The sequence below is a fragment of the Homarus americanus genome, unplaced genomic scaffold (genome assembly GCF_018991925.1).
Source record: "Homarus americanus isolate GMGI-L3 unplaced genomic scaffold, GMGI_Hamer_2.0 scaffold16712, whole genome shotgun sequence".
In the NCBI taxonomy this organism is placed as follows: Eukaryota; Metazoa; Arthropoda; class Malacostraca; order Decapoda; family Nephropidae; genus Homarus; species Homarus americanus.
Window position 1 is genome coordinate 7,714,438 of NW_024757794.1, and position 21,014 is coordinate 7,735,451.

Consider the following 21,014-nt stretch of genomic DNA (forward strand, 5'->3'; position numbering starts at 1 on the left):
ACTACGGACGAGTTACTACACCACGTGAACACCACACCACCCGATGTCTCCATGACCAAGTGAGGTACTTCATATCAACACCCGAGGACGAGTTACCACACCACCCGATGTCCCATGACCAGCCCAGGCCAGGGCCATCAACTGTAAACTGTAATAATTTGTATGTTCAATTCATGTTCCTTCTCCTTTCAGTAATGAAAGCTTTTGTTAAACGACCCACCCACCCACTGTCTTTGTATGTAATAAGTCATTTTTGTCCAATGTATAATTTCAGCCTTCGGGCTGCAGATCTTTTTCAATAAACCGTTAATTATTATTATTATTATTATAATTATTAAACACACACTACTACTACTTTGCTGTCACTCGGAATCGAGTATGACGATCATCTAGCTATGATACAATGATATGAGTAATTAAGGATGTCACCTAGGTTGGTGAGTTTTAAGGTGACTAAAGAGGCCGATACGGGACCGACAGGGTCGTTCACAGATGTTGCACGTGTGGGGGGCTCCATCTAGCGCGGGAGGGGCAACGGCAGCATCTTTCCGGCGCTGACGCTTGTCTGCCCCAGTTTGCAGTCGGGCTAATTCAAAAGTATTGACACCTTCTCAAGTGGTGTTCCTCCAAGCGTTACGTTGAGGGAGTCAATTTGGCACTTTTTCTGGTTTGTCTTAAGACTATCCTTATACCTTTTCAGTTGCCCGCTAGCGTTACGTTTACTATTCGTTAGGTGACTGTAAAGTAGCTGCTTTGGCAGTCTACTGTCGACCATGCGGTTAACATGGCCAGTCCAGCGTAGTTGTTCATGGATAATGGTAGCCTCGATGGTCCTGCAGTTGGTGTCAGCGAGAATACAGGCATTTGTTCTCTTGTCTTCGCAGCGAACTCGGAGGATGGAACGTAGACTACGTTGGTGAAAGTTTTCAAGTGCCTTATAACAGAGTGGGGAGGACCACTGCTCGATGTACGTGCAACTTTGTAGATAATTTCAGTTCCATACGGCTGAAGACACGAGTATGGAGTCTGCCAAAGGCCTGAGATGCACATTTTATCTGATGTTCAATCTCTTCATCGATGTCCGCGGTGGTGGACAGATGGGAGCCGAGGTACTAAAAGTAGGTTACATTAGAGAGGGTAGTACCATTAACCTGGATGGATAGTGGAGGTGTGGCTGAACAGGGGCAGGCTGAAAAAGAATCTGAGTCTTACGCACATTCACATCAAGGCCGAAGTGTGCACACACACACACACACAAAAGAAACGTGCTATAGGTGTCAACGTAAGTAATTTTTTCCACATTCGCCTTACTTACCCTACCATCATGTATTCTTCTCGCGTGAGGGATGTTGTGTTTTTTTCTCAGCTGTGACATTAAAGAGCCATATCAAGAGGTTTAGAAGTTTCACCAGGAGGCTGTGTGTGTGTGTGTGTGTGTGTGTGTGTACCTATATGTGTGTAAAAAACACGTTCATAATGTGTGTCTGTGGGCTCAAAAATAAGTATATACTGTACCTTGTTAACCATTGACCTTACATGTTGACTACTAAACATAATAACTGGTTTTCTGACATCTCTCAACGTCACTTATACACACTACTACTACTTTGCTGTCACTCGAAATCGAGTATGACGATCATTCAGCTATGATACAATGAAATGAGTTATTAAGGATGTCACCTAGGTTGGTGAGTTTTAAGGTGACTAAAAAGACCGATACGGGACCGACATGGGTGATCACAGATGTTGCACATGTGGGGGACTACATCTAGTGCGGGATGGGCGGCGGCAGCGTCTTTCCGGCGTTGGCGCTTGTTTGCCTCGTTATGCAGTCGGGCTTACTCGAAAGTATTGACAACTTCTTGTGTGGTGATCCTCCAGTGTTACGATGTGGAGTAATCGTCTCCCAGGTGAGGGGGTCAATTTGTCACTTTTTCAGATTTGTCTTAAGACTTTCCTTATACCTTTTCAGTTGCCCGCCAGGGTTACATTTATTATTCGTTAGGTGACTGTAAAGTAGCTGCTTTGGCAGTCTACTGTCATCCATGCAGGTAACATGGCCATAGTTGTTCATGGATAATGGTAGCCTCGATTCTTCTACAGTTGGTGTCAGCAAAAATACTGACTTTTGTTCTCTTGTCTTTCAAGTGCCTTGATGTGCCTCCTGTATGTGACCCATGTCTCGCTGCCATATAGCAGGGTGGGGAGGACCACTTCTCGATATATGTGTAACTTTGTAGATAATTTCAGCTCCCTACAACTGAAGACACGATTTCGGAGTCTTGCCAAAGGCTTGAGATGCACTTCTGATCCGATGCTGAATCTCTACATCGATGTCCGCGGTGGTGGACAGGTAGGAGCCAAGATACCGAAAGTAGGTAACATTAGAGAGGGTAGTAACGTTAAGATGGATGGATGATAGAGGTGTGTCTGAACCAGGGGCAGGCTGAAAGAGAATCTGAGTCTTTCGTACAGTAGCTACAACAACTATCTGTGCAGGTGGGGGTCGATATGCTCCGAAATTTTACGTGTGACTAGTGGCAGCCCTCATATACCAAAATTTATCGTCCATGGTCTCATGGTTGTTTTAGTTACTGTACATTCACCTCAGGGTCAAAGTGTGCATACGCATCTGCGTCTGTGTTCAGGACCTCTTGTAGGTCGCGTTCAGTGTGAGCGACAAGGGTGAGGTTGTCTACATACTAAAGTTCAGCAATGGAAGCTGCCGACACCTTTGTGGTTAAAATGTTAAAGCCTATAAATTATGGATAGAAAAACACGACCAACCGTCTCCTCCCTCTCTTCAACGTCCAGTGTTAGATAGATAGATAGATAGATAGATAGATAGATAGATAGATAGATAGATAGATAGATAGATAGATGGATAGATAGATAGACAGATAGATAGATAGATATTCAGTAAAAAAAATCGACATGCAAGTTCACAGATTCAAACATGTTGATAGGCTATGCAGGTATACAATATACACATAATGTGGAGGTATACAATGTACGCAGACACCCCAGGTATATAAACAATGCACATAAACAGGTATACGACGATAAGCAGTAACTCGAATCGACCAAGACAGCCAACAGCGCCTTATCCGCCCAGTCACTTACGTGTTTTTTGTTCCCTCGGTCTCTGCTTCTTCACCTGGGCGAGATGACCAAGTGAACTTTAACTTTATTAAATCACGCGGAAAAAAATTCTTTATGTGACATGACACGGAGAGAAAAAGAGAAAAAGAAAAGAGAAATCTGATCGAGTTAACATTAACACATCTTCACTCACCCGTATTATATATAGTAGCGCACCGTCAATATCTTACCGGCGCTGGGCTTAGGTTAGGTGGGAGTGTTGTTGTTTATGGTTCTAGGATAACTCTCCCCTGGACAACTGCCCCCATGGGACAATTGCCTCCCATTGCCCGAGTGAATCTAATGTATAGCTGACCAAAGAAAAAAAAAACCTGGCCTGACTTACTGAGGTCATTTAACCCTACCTATTTGGGGATTATCTTTACCTGCCCTGACCTCTGCGCAGTGTGCATCTACAGTATAATTCTCCAGGTATATTATTATTCTTCGTATCACCTTATCATGGAGTTCGTCCAAAGTGAACGTGATAAAATGAAGCTTATTTATGATGGCTACATTTATTTGAAGCAGAAAGAACTGGCAAATAGTGTTATATCTTATGAATGTGAGAAAGTGTCAAAATATAAATATTTAGGAATGTATATTGGCTTTACTAGTGAAAGTAAAGAGGCAGAAATATATCATGTCCTCACTCAAAGGGAAAATCTTGTCTAACAAATCTGCTGACGTTTTTTAGGAAAGTCTTCGAGGTAGTAGATAATGACGAAAATTACGATGTTATTTACTTAGACTTTAGCAAAGCATTTGACAGAGTACAGCATCAGAGGCTTCTGAGAAAAATTACGGCTCATGGTATCGAGGGGAAAGTTTTAAATTGGATAAAATCGTGGCTCACCGATAGAACGCAGAGGGTCAGAGTAGATGGTGTTAAAGCTGGGTGGGGCCGTGTAACCAGTGGGGTTCCCCAGGGGTCAGTACTAGGCCCACTCTTGTTCATAATCTACATAAACGATCTCGATACTGGGATCAGCAGTGACATAAGCAAGTTTGCGGATGACACCAAAATAGGGCGGCAGATTAATTCAGGGCAGGATGCAAATGCATTACAGGAGGATCTAAATAAACTGCAGGGGTGGTCTGAAAAATGGCAAATGAAATTCAACACCAGCAAGTGCAGCGTACTTAATATTGGAAGAACAAATACTGTCAATGTATACAGCCTTAACAACATCAACCCAGAGAAGTCGACTTGTGAAAGATACCTAGGGGTACTTGTAAGCCCGGACCTACGGCCTAGAAAACGGTGCGTTAATGTTCGAAATAAGGCAAACAGAGTATTGGGTTTTATATCTAGAAGTGTAAGTAATAAGAGTGCAGAGGTCTTATTGCAACTAAATCTTGCGCTAGTCAGGCCGCACCTCGATTATGCGGTTCAGTTCTGGTGCCCTTATTATAGAATGGATATCAATTCACTAGAGTCGGTGCAGCGAAGAATGACGAAAACGATTCCGGGACTTAGAAACCTTCCATATCAGGATAGGTTAAAGAAACTAAACTTGCATTCCCTAGAAAGACGAAGAGTGCGGGGAGATATGATAGAAGCATTTAAGTGGGTGAAAGGAATCAATAAAGGGGATATAAATAAAGTTCTTATAATATCCGAGCAGGATAGGACTCGAAGCAACGGATTTAAGTTGGATAATTTTAGGTTTAGGAGGGAGATAGGAAGGAACTGGTTCACATCTAGGGTGGTGGACGAGTGGAACAAGCTTAGCAACTTTGTAGTAAGTGCTGGAACGCTGGAAAGTTTCAAAAGGAGACTGGATAGATTCATGGATGATAGAGAGTGGTAGTAACTCTCGACAGGAGCTGCCATGCACAGGCCAACCGGCCTATTGCAGACTCCTTATTTTCTTATGTTATTATGTTCTTATGTTCAGTGTAGAGTGAGATTACAGCCCTTGAAGGCTCTAGCATGTTGTGGTAAAGGAGTTGGGGCACCCATACTGAGAATGATGTATATTTCTACCATAAGATCACTTGTAGACTATGCAACACCTGTCCTCTCGTGTACTGGTGAAGGAAGGCTACGGAAGCTTGAGATCATGCAAAATGAAAAAAATGAGAATAATTTTAGGGTGTCAAAAGAATGCAATGATTGAGATAATGAACATGGAACTAGGGTTACAGAGCATTTTGACAGAGGGTCAATGAAATTAATACAGTTGCAGCAGTTCGATTAATGAGAGGGAATAGTTGGGGTAAATTTGTTCAAGATATAAATGATGGTTTAAAAGATAAAAGGACCTTCTGGAGGCAAGTCAAGAGAGGATACATGATTAGATTAATAAATATTATTAAAAAAATGTAATCTGGCAGACTGGTGTACAGCTGTTCAGAAGAGTTGTAAGAATCCACCCTGTCAAGAACGAGAAGTAGTCAGACATAGTGCCTCTCACAATAAAGAAATCATTACATGAACCGGGACAGTTGAGGGCTTTATATGGGAATAAGATTATCAATTTGCCTAAAATAAGCACATTGCATGTATATTGTGACGGTTCAGTTATGTCAAGTGGCAGGGCAGGGTGCGGGATCCTTTTAAGGCAGTACACAGAACAAGGTACTGATGACACCAAGATTGAACTCCGGCTGAGCAATTTTATATCAACACAAGCTGAGTTATATGTTATGTTAGTAGGATTGGAAAATGTTGTAAAGAGGAATAAAGATGCATATATTTTTGTTGATAGTAGGGCAGCTTTGGATTCTTTGAACAGCAGGAGTCCAGTCTTTGAACACATTATTGGTTCATGTAGAAAATTAGTAAATACAATAAGGAAAAAAGGCCATAGTGTTCGATTTGTATACGACCCTTCACATGTGGGGATTGGTCTTTATGAAGTAGTAGATATAATAGCAAAAAGAGCCACGGAAAAGGCCGAGATCGACATAATATGTAATAAATATTTGAAACAATTAAGTTGCAAATTACGGAAAATACAATCAATAGAAGATAATTTAAAACGGAATGAAATATATGATAAAAGTGAAACACTGAAACATTACCATCAATTGCAGGGTCTCAATTGTTTCTCTTACTATTGACAACACAACATACATACCCCGTATATCATTTCTCACTATTGATATATTTTTAATTTTTGTATTTATTTATGGCTTTTTATTATTACTATTATTATTATAATTATAATTTATATTAAATATTATTAATTTTATTATTATTATTAATATTATTTTATTATATTTTCGCCCAACAAGCCTTGATGTGGGTCATAAAATGACCCGTGTCCGGGTGGGCTGGCAGTAAAAAAAAAAAAAAAAAAAAGTACTGAGAGGGACCTTCCCGGACTGGGGTGGGGATGACTTACGTCACTTCATCCCTTTGAGGTGTATTTTTTCTCGTATCTCAACAAACGTATCAATCAAATAAAATCAAAGGAAATCAAGAGAAAAGCTATTAACACCCAAGAGACCGCGCAGCAAATTATTACCCAAACAGTTCAGACCATATCAGAAGGGGCCTCGACACAACTACCATCTGTAAGGCATATTCGACGTGTAATAAGACGCTACAAACATCACCATCAACCTGATGATTGCAGGAGATCCAGCACCACCTAAGAGGAAACGTTATAGAGAAATCCGACTGCGAGAAAGACTTAGAAGTAATGATAAGTAGGAATCTTAAGCCAAGTAAACAATGTATATTTGCTCGAAACAAGGATAATGAAGTACTTGGGTTCATACAAAGGAGTGTTAGTTACAAGACAAGCGAGGTCATCCTAAAACTATATCTTGCGCTTGTGAGACTTCACTTGGATTACGCAGTCCAATTCTGGTCACCGTATTACAGAATGGATATAGAATCCTTGGAAAGAATTCAAAGGAGAATGACAAGACTAATCCTGAGCATTAGGAACCTTGAGTACAGAGATAGGTTAAAGCATCTTAATTTGCACTCCCTCGAGAGACGTAGAGTGAGGGGCGATATAATCGAGGTGTATAAATGGAAGTCAGGGCTAAACAAAGGTGACCTTTACAAAGGTACTCAAACTATCCAACCAGGAGCGAATTCGTAACAATGGTTTTAGATTAGATAAATTTAGATATATGAGCGAAATAGGTAAATACTGGTTTGGAAATAGAGTAGTGGACGAGTGGAACAAGTTACCAAACATTATCATTAACTCGAACACGCTGGATAGCTTCAAACATAGGTTGGATGGAATAAATGAGCAATAGGGGTTGGGTGTAAATGGAACTGCCCAGTATGGGCCAATAGGCCCTCTGCAGTTTCCTCCATTCGCATGTTCTTGTGTTATCAAGATTCAGCAGCCAGATTAGCAACCATCGTACAATACCCTGAGAACCGCCATGTGTTGGACTTTTTGAGAGGGATAGTCCACAACTTGCAATTTTAGTGTGATATATGTCAGTCAATTTTTAAATATTAAATATGACTGATCCACTTTTTTTTCACTTAACTAAAAATTTGTATCAATGTTTTTTCTAATAACAGATTTGTAGTGTTAATTTTATTTATGAGTTATGCATTGTGTATATAATTATTACTACAATTAAAACATGACAATAAAGCATTAATTCTTAGTGTTATTTTCTCCTCTATTCAATTAGTTCCATGTTTTGAGCAAGTTATTCACTGGCAATGGGGGGCAATTGTCCCATGAGGGATAGTTGTTACCGTTTATATTACACTAGAGAACGGAAAGAACTATACACTGTTCACACCTGATATAAATATTCACTAAGACAACCTCCAGGACTGCTATAGTTTAGAATGAAAAAAAAGGTCAAAGGTCAAGGTCACAGTTTTGAAACCGCATCACCCAGAGTGAGTTGGCGGTTCGCTCGAATAGTCTATATTGTACTCTCTCTGGTGAGTGTTTACGACAATAGTTACCCATACTGGTCGCTGCTGGGAGTGACGCTGCCCCTGTTATGGCTCATAAGAAGTAGAGAGAGAATAAATGTGTATGCATGAAAGAGAGAGAGAAAGGTGGTGGTGATAGTGGTGGGGGGAAGGAGTGTACAGTCAGAAATACGTAGTGCAGTTCCTTACATAACGACGCTCGACAACGTCACATTAGCCGGGAATACGTCGTGTACCTTCCCGGAATTTGGGTCACTTTTTTAATGGGGTGTCCAACGTGTGATCAGCCGCTATACCCGAAATACAAAACATCCCCGACGAAGGAGAAACTTCCACTATAGTGCGTTTTTTCCCAGGTGAGAAAAGATGCCCCGCCCCCTCCTCAAGAATTACAGCTGATTGGCTGTTGCAAATCTGTTCGATTTCGTCCTGAAGTAATGATGTATTTCTAAATGAGTTTATTCATAATCGTTGGGATGACCGTTTCTGACGAGAAAGATATTTAGCTAAATTATATAAAGATACATATATTCATTATTTCAAACAGGAGCACGTAGGAAGTTTATCAGAAGTATTATACATGAATTAACTGTTAAACTCTGGTAACAAATTTACGCTTTCGGAGGACGCATTTAATATATATTTATTTTTACCTACAATAAGGCATACTAAGACAAATTACGTATCAGAAAAACTAACATTTTAAAAGTTCAGATTCACTGAAATATGAAGTTGCTCAGTTATATTTCCCGCCTCGACTGACGGCTGTTCTTTTGAGCGGCCGAGTCTGTAACACTGTCCACCAATTTTTAGGGGCCGTTTAATATTTCAGTGTGATTCTGATCTTTTAAAATGTTAGTTTTTGCATAATGCTAGTTTCTGCTGTATTTTGTTTTTCATGCTAACTGATACTCCATGATACACTATAAGGTTTACTAATTGAGACAAAACCGTTGTGCCGTTTGGTCCTTTAAATGGGCACTAAATCCTAGCACACTATCCTAGCATCATAGCACTTAGCATCCTTGCCTAGGATCACAGCACTGAAACAGCACAACATAATATTTTGGTATAGGTATGACTGCCCGTTAGAGACAGTGTGGATACAGCACACTGTAAATTAAGCCCGCAGCACTTGACCGCATCCACGGCCCCAATTTACAGCTGGGTGAACTGGGAGTGCCAGGATCGACCTACCGACCTCTGGAATGGGAGGCGAGTGCTGTATCCATACGTTTACCACACCTTGTAAAGAAATAGGATACTTTCACACAAAAAGTGAAACACCTCGACATGGCCTGAAAATGACCATCTTTGGTACAAAACAATGAATTCACTTTCTAATCTTTCATGATTGGGGGTCGGTAAGATGGTTCCGAGAAAAATAGATTTGGCATTTCACTTTCAGGAAATTAGTAAAAAAATTACCAGTTGAGACCCATGACTTCGGCTGCCTTGAGAGAGAAAGAGGAGTCGAATTGCTTATTAAGTTCTGTTATTATTTTGCTTTGCATGAGTTAGCGAGCTCAGTGCCTGTCTTTGCTGACTTAACGTGACTGACGGACTTTTGCCTGCGTTAGTCAACTCAATACCTGCCTTACCCGACTGAATGACGGACTATTTGATTTGTTTGCCTTTTGGGGGAACTTTTTTCTCTCCATATACTACACATTATACACAGCCCAACACTAACGCAGCTATGACAATCCATGGCCACATTTGTTACTTACAGGCTAATAAAGTTGCATTAAGAGGGAATAATAAAAACAAAATTATAAATGAGGACAAACTACAGTTAAAACGTGTGTGGGAGGTTATGAGGTAAGCTGAACCCCTGTTGTCGTATACAGTGACAACAGGTATGGTTACTTTTTGTCATCAGGATGTACTTGGTATTAATCAGTGAAAGTGATTTGGCCAGTTTTTGACACGCACAATGACCATCCCTCTCTAACCCAGATGTAGAACAAAATGCGGGGCGGTATACTGTACAGTGAATGTAGCATTACATATTTTAGTGTTCTTTTCATTCTTAATTTACACAGTTCACACACACATGGCGATTGTGAACATTAAAAAAAATCCGTGATTCGGCAGAAAATTCTCAGTCCTGTTGCATATGAACGTCCCACATGAATACACACACACACACACACACACACACACACACACACACACACACACACACACAAATATGAAAAAAAAACGGAAAAAAAAAGGTTTAAGTAAATCGAAACTGGTTTAACCTCAACATACATTACGCCAAGGTCTTTATTTTTCTTATAAATTTCTGGAATATACAAGGAAAAATTACAATATATAGTGAACCAAGCCACTTTGAGAGCCACTAAATGAGAGACGACTGTTCAGGCATTGGGGAAACTCAAATTTAAACACCTCGAAATTAATCCTCAAGTAATGACTGTACTAGCAACTGGTGGATAAAAAAAAAATGCCCAAATGAAAAGAAATCAAGGCAAGGTAAAGTATGATCTTCGCTCGGAAAGGTACTGTATATAAACTACAGTATATTACCTGGCCTTTCGTAGCCTAGCGTTCATATTATGTGTAGACTTTAAAACCACACCAAAGGAGCCGTTATGAAGGCTATCAACAGTGATTTTTTTTATCTCGATAATATTTGACGAGTAAGATAGGTATTTCTCAAACTCCTAACACGGTTTAAGTCACCAATGGCTTCAAATGCTTTGAACGTGAATGGCCGTCATGCATGGAATACACGGGAGAGTTTTTGAGGAATGGGTTTTTATCACTCCTACTACAACAACAATACTACTACTACTACTACTACTACTACTACTACTACTACTACTACTACTACTACTAATAATAATAATAATAATAATAATAATAATAATAATAATAATAATGATAATAATAATAATAATAATAATAATAATAATAATAATAATAATAATAATAATAATAATAATAATAATAATAATATATGTGAACCAATTATATACATGGTTCAGAAAATCAGCCGAACACAACTGAAAATCTTATCGGGTAATTTAAGGCTGTTACATAAAGAAGGGATCACCTGAAGATTAGGAACCCGAGTTTATTTCACTTGGTTAAAACACCCTAAAGCTACGAAAATTCGGGGAACAGATTGAAGGTAATGCTGATGGTAAAATATAAAAAATCCTTCACCTCCACGATATTATTAAGGTTACTTGTGAAGAGTGAAGGTAACATGAGGGATATTTCTGTCTTGTATTGTTCATCCAATATCCCTTAATGTTATGTAGGCTATAAGTTTAAAGGAAGTCTGCAGTGTATGATAAAAACTAATGTATTTCCGCGTGTGGCACTTTAATACACCAGTCAGGGAAACAGTAGTCAGGACTGGGTTATGGGAAGACAGTTCTATGCTGTTAAAGAGGCTCAGTGAGAAATGTTTCAAATGGGCAACCTGTCCATGCTTTTATTTTATTTCTTTGCCTTTAGACAATAAACCTCATCAGCGTTTAAAATATTTTCGGTTAAGATTGGTTTTACTGACTTTCGCATTTCCGATAGAAGTAGCCTTTTTTATTTCCTTTACTTACTGTTAAGCTCATAACTAACCTTCAACCTTCTAAGATTGTCAGTTTTCACTTGGATAGTCATTATCTTGGAGGTAATGTCGAAATTTGAATTATTTACCGTAAATATACTCCGAAAAATCTGCTTGTCATCCGAGCGTACTCGTGCGTCCACTAAAAATGTAACGTTACACCATGAAAATTCAACAAAGTTGCTTTCATTGGTACCAGAAATCAAAATAATAATTATTCTGTTTAATACGATGTGGATCCGGCGGGGGGTGGGGCTGCCTTTGGCTCAACAATAAAAAACTATGACGGTAGTTACACATTACAAGAAAAATCATTTCAATACGGTAAGAATGGCCGACAGCGAAAATCATGTGCTATCGTGGACAAAAGTTCGCTCCCTCCAAAACTGAAGCAGTATCGACCCCAAATGAGACAAAACAGCACACCCGCACACAGTCAGGGTAAGTCAGTTCGGAGACTCATTCCTGTGACTCAGTTCCACCAAAGGGAGCGAACTTTTGTCCACGATAGTACAGTCACCCAAAAAAGTCCTCTCGCGAACCATGAACCCGGAGATTCAGACTCTTGAATCCGAAGCATTTATGGACAGAATAATGTACCAGTGTCTACTGCTTCGGGTTCACGAGTCTGAATCTCGGGGTTCGTGGTTCGAGACAGGACTTTTTTGGGTGACTACTTATACAGTAAGCCGCAGGGCTACTTCCTCAATATCCACAACTTTCTTGTTCTTATGTCTGTGGTGATGGCTAAGTTGATTAAAAACCCTAACGTTACTCACGGGTTATGAAGCTGACTGAATTATATTACTAAGTATAATTGAGTAGGCAATGTACTGTACGTTTTAGACAGGTATACAGTATACTCACACCTAAATTACAATACTTTATAATATTATAATGTCACAACATGGGAATCAATATCCGTACACCTAAATCTGTACTGTTTATTTTGGAATACAGTACAGTATCTGAAAGTAAATACAACTTAAGATAGCACGATGATCTAAAGCAGTTTCACAACAAAAGTGTAAAAAACGCTTGGTAACCTTGTCCAGGATGTAAATAAAAAGGCAAGGAAAAAAAAAATTTTTTGTGTGTGGGGGGAGGAGGGGGGGTCTTGACAAAAAGTTGCATTTTAGCTCGGACGCTAAAACACGCTGCAATTTTACTGGCAATGAGAAAAGGGGGGGGGGGCCTTTGAGCTTGGGGCACGGTAACCTTGTTACCCTGATTACTGTTGAGGACTATTAATATAAATCTTAATAGTGGTAATTATTGTAACCAAAGCAAGAAACTATTTACTATAACTTTAACGGTAATGGCTAAAGGGCCTCTTTCATTGGATGATAAATGAAAACATGACGTAAAATTTTAGTTTCGGTCATCCCTGTATTTAGATATCCAAACCTACCTACCTAACCTAACCGATCTTAACAATCTAACTTAGCCACAGAACCCAGAAACTATATCTAACCTAACCTAAATTCCTACGATTCCTAGGATGACCGAAACTAAAATAATACCAAATATGACACCTAATTGCTTTTGGTGTCATGTTTTTAGTTTGAAAACTCTCGTAAACAAAGTGACATTCTTGTCCTTAACCTTTACTCTAAAGGTCCAATTACAGAAGAGTTCCGTCAGCTTATGAATATATGAACAAATTTACCCTGTGCGACTGAGAAGTTTATATGTAGCAAATTTTATTGGAACAAAAGTCTTATATATATATATATATATATATATATATATATATATATATATATATATATATATATAGATGGTTAAATCTTGATAAATCACGGGAAAATGGAAACAACTTGAATTGCCTTAGCTTTCGTCTTTATTCAAGACGAAAGCTGAATACTCCGATATTCAAATATATATATATATATATATATATATATATATATATATATATATATATATATATATTATTTGTTGTGGTGATCCTCATTTTCCTGTGCCACTTCCAGACATGTTATCTTTCCAGTATTATTATCGTTTCCGTCACGCAGCGAATTTTAGGGTTTTAAATTTAGGTTAGGTTAGGTTAGGTTAGGTTGAAATTATGGTTTTCCGATGGTTTTTAATGTTTTGAACGACTTCTAAATAGGTGCATGACGAAAAGATAATTTTACCCTCTTTCCTACAAGTTCTATTGCCCTTTAGTAATGTATATAAATAATCAATACGAAATGCCAGAAACTACTGCTTCTGGTCAACATATTCAAAGCCTTGTACACACACACACACAACCTTAAACTACTTTACTTTTTGAGATGTTTGTCAACTCCATTTATCGATCCGCTTAAAAAATGGGATCTCACAGTCACAGCTGAAAAGTTACTTTTCTTCTAATAAATAAAATGGTGCTATACGTAAAAATCGTAGTACTTACATTGTTGTGTGTATGTGTGTGTGTGTGTGGACCTGTGGGTGGCATCTCTTCTCTGTAACATCATCAAATTCTACTCCGCCTGCCGAAGGAAATGATAGTAAAATTCAGGTGCACTTCAGGCATGATATGTCCAAGGATCAGCCACATATATTTTGAAGTGAACGAACACTGACATATGCTTTCCGTGTACACAGTGTCACTGACCTTCCGACAGTCAGTCCCCCACCCATAATGCATCACAGTGATTCTCCTATCACTCATTATGTCGCTCCTTACCTACTGTTCCTCCCTATTTTCGTTAAGAGACATGTGTGATTATAATTATTTAATTCACGTTGTTGATATTGTTACAGTATTCTCAGTAACTACATACACATATGAATAAAGTTAAGGGCGGGGGTCGGAAGGCAGGTCCAGTATAGGCTTATATGTCAGTACATTATGTAGTCCTCCATCAAAATTTTAGAAGGCGACGGGAGTTGGGGGGACGTTGAGAAGGATCCCGTGGCAATCCCGTGGTCCTGCTATCAATAGACCCAGCGCCTTCTACAGGGAGAGTGACACCAACTTTGCATGAGGCACCATTTTGTATTGCCTCCTGTGAATAGGTGCTGCTTGCTCAAGCTCTCCTAGTGTTAGTGATACTGTATGCCCGTTATTTATACCGACTTATTCGACCTAATTAAAAAATTCAACCCTGTGAAATTATTAGACGTGTGAAACCTAATTTATTAAAAATTAAGGGTGACAAGAAAAGACCCATCTAGGAAGCGAATTCACAAAGGTTTGTGTGACGAATTTTCTACCTAACCGAAATGTGTCAAACAATTTTAATTGAGATAAAACAGAAATAACCTACAAAAATAGCCTCAACATTACTCTACGCTCTACCTTAAGTAGATGTGTTGACTATGCATTAGCTAGGGGATCAAATTAAGGTGGAGAATTTTTTTTTAAAGTGACAAACCTTTAAGCATGGTAGTCATGGGGATATAAGACTATACCGCATGGTTATATCTGGGTCGTTTGTCTCTTGAGAACCCTGTCATCAAAACACCTGGCACTCTTTTAACCGTTACTGTGATTCAGATATAGTGTATATTAGCGCTTTAGATATTGTGGGATAGAATACAAGAACTAAAAATCAGAACAAAATCAGAATGCAGTATACTGTAATATATAAATTATGAAGTTCTAGGGGAGAGAGAGAGCATGCGTTAACCCCTTGCCCCCGCCACTTAACTTTGGACGCCACTGGTGAATATAGCTTATTCTTTTTCGCTGACTCGCTATGCCTCCAGGAACTCTCAAGGGTCACCTTGAAACCCTTCCCCTATCTCCTCCAGGAAAAGGGTAAAAAAGTTAATGATTTGTTCAAGGAGAATGCGTCAGCAGTCTTTGATGAAAAATAGCATACACCCAGGAATTAGATAGGGTTTCACGACGAGTCGAGCTGGTACCCTGACATAGGCGTCGGGACCAGGGCAAGGTGTGGGGTGGAGGGACAGCACATAATTTTAAGACCACTTCTTTTTTTTTTCTTTTTATGTACACTGAATTTTGGCCAATGATGGATATAGGCTATGTGACTGTACCCATTTTGGTTAAATTTACTTTGTCAAAAACAAACATGGGCAGCGTTGGGTACCCCTAGGAAGGTCAGCTGCATGACAATCTTTAGCACCTCATTCCGTGTTAGTGGTATCCAGCCATGTTTTTATGCACATTGACAATATCTTCTGCCTTCAAAATTTTTCCCTTAAAAAGTGTAGTTACTGGTTGTTAATGTATGAGACGTACGTATAAATCAAGATGGATCAACTTTCGAGTTTGCTTGCTGGTTTAGTAGCCAATGTCAATGAGAACAGATTTTGATGATATTGCACTGTAATAGATGAATATATATCCTCTTGTTTTTTAAATTCTTGTATTTTACAATATTAACACATGGTTTTAACAGCTTAACAAACACAATCACATTCTTGTATATATGCTTGCGATGGCGTCGAGTGATATATCCGCTGACCAGAGCACAAAGTTAATAAACCCACTTTCGTTTTGTGGCGTCATTATATCTCGTCTTCATGTCTCGTGACGTACCAATTATATCTAGATTAAAATCATATGCAACTTATTCTAATTGACATGTATAATTTGATAGCAATGGTGCATCAACTGTGAAAAATTAGGTTTACTTGTCTTACTGCACCTGCAAGGGGTAACGCCCACTTACGAGCTGTACAGAATTTACTGCCCGAGGTTGAGAAGCAGGATGTTCTTTCAATGCTTCGAATTATCCTTGAAGTGACCTGTAGGAACCTGTTTTATGGCGAATTCCCTTGTCCCAACCACTCAAGAACCACAGCTGCAAGTGTCTGAAGATCTCTTGCAGACAAAAAATAAAAGAAAAAAATAGTTTTTTCCCAAAGAAATTCAAAGGCATAAAAACCAGTGTAACCATCTAATATGATTCTTTTTTCTTGTCACTAATTTTTTACCTTATATATATATTTTTTAATATCCCTCCTCAGTGAAGAACGTGTATTACTTGATGACGGCAGAGGAGGGGTTAGGCTGCTCTGAAAGGTGACAGCACAAATGGGTTTAAATTCTAAACTAACGCATTTTTGCCTTACCTAACTATTACGATTCGGGGCAAAGTTCTATATCCCCCCTGAACCTCCAAAATCCTGAATATCAGTTCTTCCTCACTGGTTATGAATGAATAGAGCAACTTAAGATGTCTGCTCACTCCTATTGTGGCTTGGATCTTTGACAAGGTTATTACAGGTCTTTTAGTTATGGATTGTTGTTCTACTGGTTATGGGGTTGTTGTTCTACTGGTTAGGGGGTTGTTGTTCTACTGGTTAGGGGGTTGTTGTTCTACTGGTTATGGGGTTGTTGTTCTACTGGTTATGGGGTTGTTGTTCTACTGGTTATGGGGTTGTTCTACTGGTTATGGGGTTGTTGTTCTATTGGTTATGGGGTTGTTTTACTGGTTATGGGGTTGTTATTCTATTGGTTATGGGGCTGTTGTTCTACTGGTTATGAGGTTGTTGTTCTACTGGTTATGAGGTAAATTACATAGATGAAAACATATCGAGCTACATTGTCAAGTTTTCGGATGACACAAAGATACTGTATTTGGGAAGGTAGCAGGTCAAGGCGATGTCACAACAATGCAGAAAGACCTGCATGAGCAGTTCAAATGGTCTAGAGACTGGCAAAAGCTCTTCAACATTACAAAATGCAAGACCCTACATGTAGGATACAACAATCTTAATCAGAACTATTCTGTAAATAACACTTTCCTGGATAACCTCGAAATCTGAAGGCAGCGCAACAGATGTTGTGGGTTCGATTTGTTCTACCGGTTCTGGGATTGTTGTTATTTTACTGGTTATGGGCCAGTGTTGTTCTGGTTGTAGAGTCGAGCAATTCTTTAACGAATCAATATAAACCCAACCTTACTTAACCCAACCATGGTTTCATCCCCTCTAAATTTAAAGATTATAACAGTATTAAATAAACCAGAGACAAAATGTCCACCCACTAGGGTGGTGTGTTGTTTTACTGGTTGTGTGGTGGGGGTTAGGTGATATCCTCTTGGTACCAAGTTACTGAATGTTTTCCAAAGTTACACACTCATTCACTACTTTCCCTTGAGTATCACCCATCAGGTTCTGTCTCTTTTGTGTTTTGATGTCACTTTCACTTGCTTTATGTATGAGTACTGATGGAGTCTGAAAGGCCATTGGCTCCTGATCTGGATTCCTTATTGGCCCTTGAGTTAATTATTGAGCCCTGCTTCGAACATGTGTGAAGGCAGACGGTCTTCAAGAATAGTATAGCTTTTGAGCTTTTGGCAAGCTCCAGTGGTAATGTTTTTTGCTGGTTACTCATAAGTCTACATAAGCCATTAATACAGTATACAGTTTATTACTTATGCATTATAAAAAATAAATGACCAAATATTTTTGTGTATTCAAATATCTTATGTGATCATTGAATTTTTTGGGAGTAATTAAACATTTTTATGTGATATCATGTTTCATTTATTAAGCTAAATTGACATTGTAACTTGTCATAAAATCAGATGTAAAGGTAAGAAATACCTACAGATCAAATCCAACTTAAAAAGACTTCTTCCACCCAAGAATTGCTGTCAGCTTTCACTCCTGAGTTTCATATAAAGGTAGAAAAGTCTGTAAGTGCTCCTGTCCTTTACTTAAATGGTGTACTATTACCTTACTGGCAGCTACTGACGTTGACAAACTGGCAGTGTTCTTTAACTCCTTAGGACAACACCACATAGTACTTGACACTGGTTATGGAAATCAACTTATACAGCCAACAAGCTGTCTTTCATCCTGAAGAGTTTATTTCCAGAACACAATATATACCATTCAACAACTCTGTGAACTACTTCCTGGCCACAACTCACCATAAAAGGAAAGTGGTGGATACTGTATGATGGCACTGTCAATTATCTGTCATTATTTATAATGGTGTACACAAGGCTTATGACGAAAAGTGCAACTATGAATTTTAGAACTCTTTAATCTACAATAGCCTATTATTTCTAAGGAAAGTGTACAACCTTTCAAAATACCTTTGTATATTTGTGATGTGCTTAAAATTAAACCTGGATCAGAGAAGGCATCTGTAAGTTTAATGCATAAATCGTCACATTAAAATATACGTACCCCCTGTACAACAATAAAATTGGCCCTACTACTTCCTCTGAATTCCTTTACATGTTCTTCAAAAACCACAAATTGTATCCCACATCTGAAACCAAACATGACACTCTAAAAATTAAGTCACATAATGTATTCACCTTGCAATGGCAACTTCTTTCCACATCACTTGCTGAAATTATAAGAAAATTGATATACCGTACTGTATTGTACCTGTACAGCACATCTATTTACCTTATACCTGGTATACTCAGGTTTGTTAATACAGTACAGCGCTGTATTGTTTAAAAGAATTTAATTTTTTCTTGTTAATATTCTCTAAACTACAAGAGAGCTAGTTAATTAATGGCAAGGCAAACATTGTCAAAATATGAGGAGTAATTTACTAATATACTACAAATTAAATTTCCAAATAGATAAACAGCAATGTTCTTTTCATAATAAATTAGCTGAGCCGACTAACAATGTATATCAGCAGATGAGTTAAATTTATCATGCTGAAGTACACCTATACTGTATTATTCTAACCTTAATGTTTAGATAACTGAAAAATAACATTACAAAGAAATAAAATACTAAAAATCTTTACATGGTGAGGCTAAAGATTATCATCATCTTAAGCATAAAGGAACGACAATACTGTACAGTATAATTAGAAGATGCAACGTAAGTGTTCAATGAATTAACTGAATTAGTCATTCAGTATGTTCGTAAAGTAAACGACCTGCTGAGTTCATAAGTTAGGAGTTCACTTAAGTTTTAAAAGAAAGGAAAGAGGGACTTGGGGGGGCGGGGGGGGTCTTGTTTTTAAGACACCATTGTTCAAAATAAAGTACCTGTACATGAACTAATTCATGAAAGATAAATAAGTTTCTATAATAAAAAATGACAGGAGATGGATAAACAAAAATGATGAATCATTATACTGTACAATTTCTTTGACAATTTCAACATTATATTGTAAGACCTTGCAATATGTAGATACAGCAGCCAAAATGGAAATAATAATTGGAAGGCTTCTTTCAGATCCCACTTTAATATAGCTATACAAAATATATGTTTAAATATTATGTTTTACTGTACAGCCAATATCAACTAAGACTGTTATGTGGATACAAAGTACTGTACAGTATTTCAATATTTAATATGTTTGTGGAACGTGTGTTTTCTTCAGATGAGTGAAAAAAACTAGGCTTAATTAAGGTATTGTATCCTACTCAAGTGTTAGTATTTGTTCCAATATGTAACTAATAATGCTTTATCAGTGGATTATGGTAGAGAGATATTTTGAGGGAATTATCTGTTATTAAACTGCAACTCAAACACCGAGCTGGTATATATGAGTTTTAATTTCACTACCTGTACTGTCAAATATATAAACAATTATGTTATTGGGTGGGAAATGTCTCAAAATGTGGCTTAATGTGAGAAGAGGATGAATGTGAACTCCATGAGGTAGAGTTAAACAAATCAAGTTATTCAAGCAATGGTAATAACTTTCAACATCAGTTTGTACAAAAGTATATACTGGTACACCTAACCTACCAATTTAGCTCCACCCACTTTTGCCTTCCTATACAACAGTTCCAAGTTGATTGATTGTTGTTATGTGACCTGTGATGCCTGATTGGCAAATTAAGTAATAATTTTCTTTATATAGTTTAATATAATGGAATATATCCTGGTTAGAAAACTCCAAATTAAGAGGAAATAAATGGCCTTTAATTTGCTGATGAAGCATCAAAACATAGTAGGTGGCCAAGGACTCCAAAAGTAGGCAGAGTTTAGGTTATAGTCAAATGAGGTGTCTGCAAGAGGATGGGCCCACCTGGCTTTCAGTAGGCATATAGCTTGCTGAACACATAATTGATGTAATTTTTCCTTGTATGAAAATTCCTGTGCTTTAATAGGTATGATTTCAGATTAAACTTTAATAATTTTCTTGACATTTCCTATCTTTAGCACTGTACTATCTTAACCACACTAAAGCATTTAATTAACGGTACAGAAAGACAGATAGGGTACTCTATAAACATTAATCGATATGATCTCAATCACTGTTCACTGCTCATCACTCCCGGCTTGGATCTTGTGGTGAGGCACTATTGCAATACTTTGAAGGGGGAGGTAGTAAGCTGCTGTGCTAATGGTTCTCATGCGGAGACAATGGTTCTTGTCAAATACTGACAGCAAAGATGAGAAAAAATTTAATATATAGTACTGTACATTACTGTAGTTTAAAAGAAATTAACAATAAAATCTACTGTTATACGTACTGTACTTACAAACAATGTGATGAAACTTTACATTTGT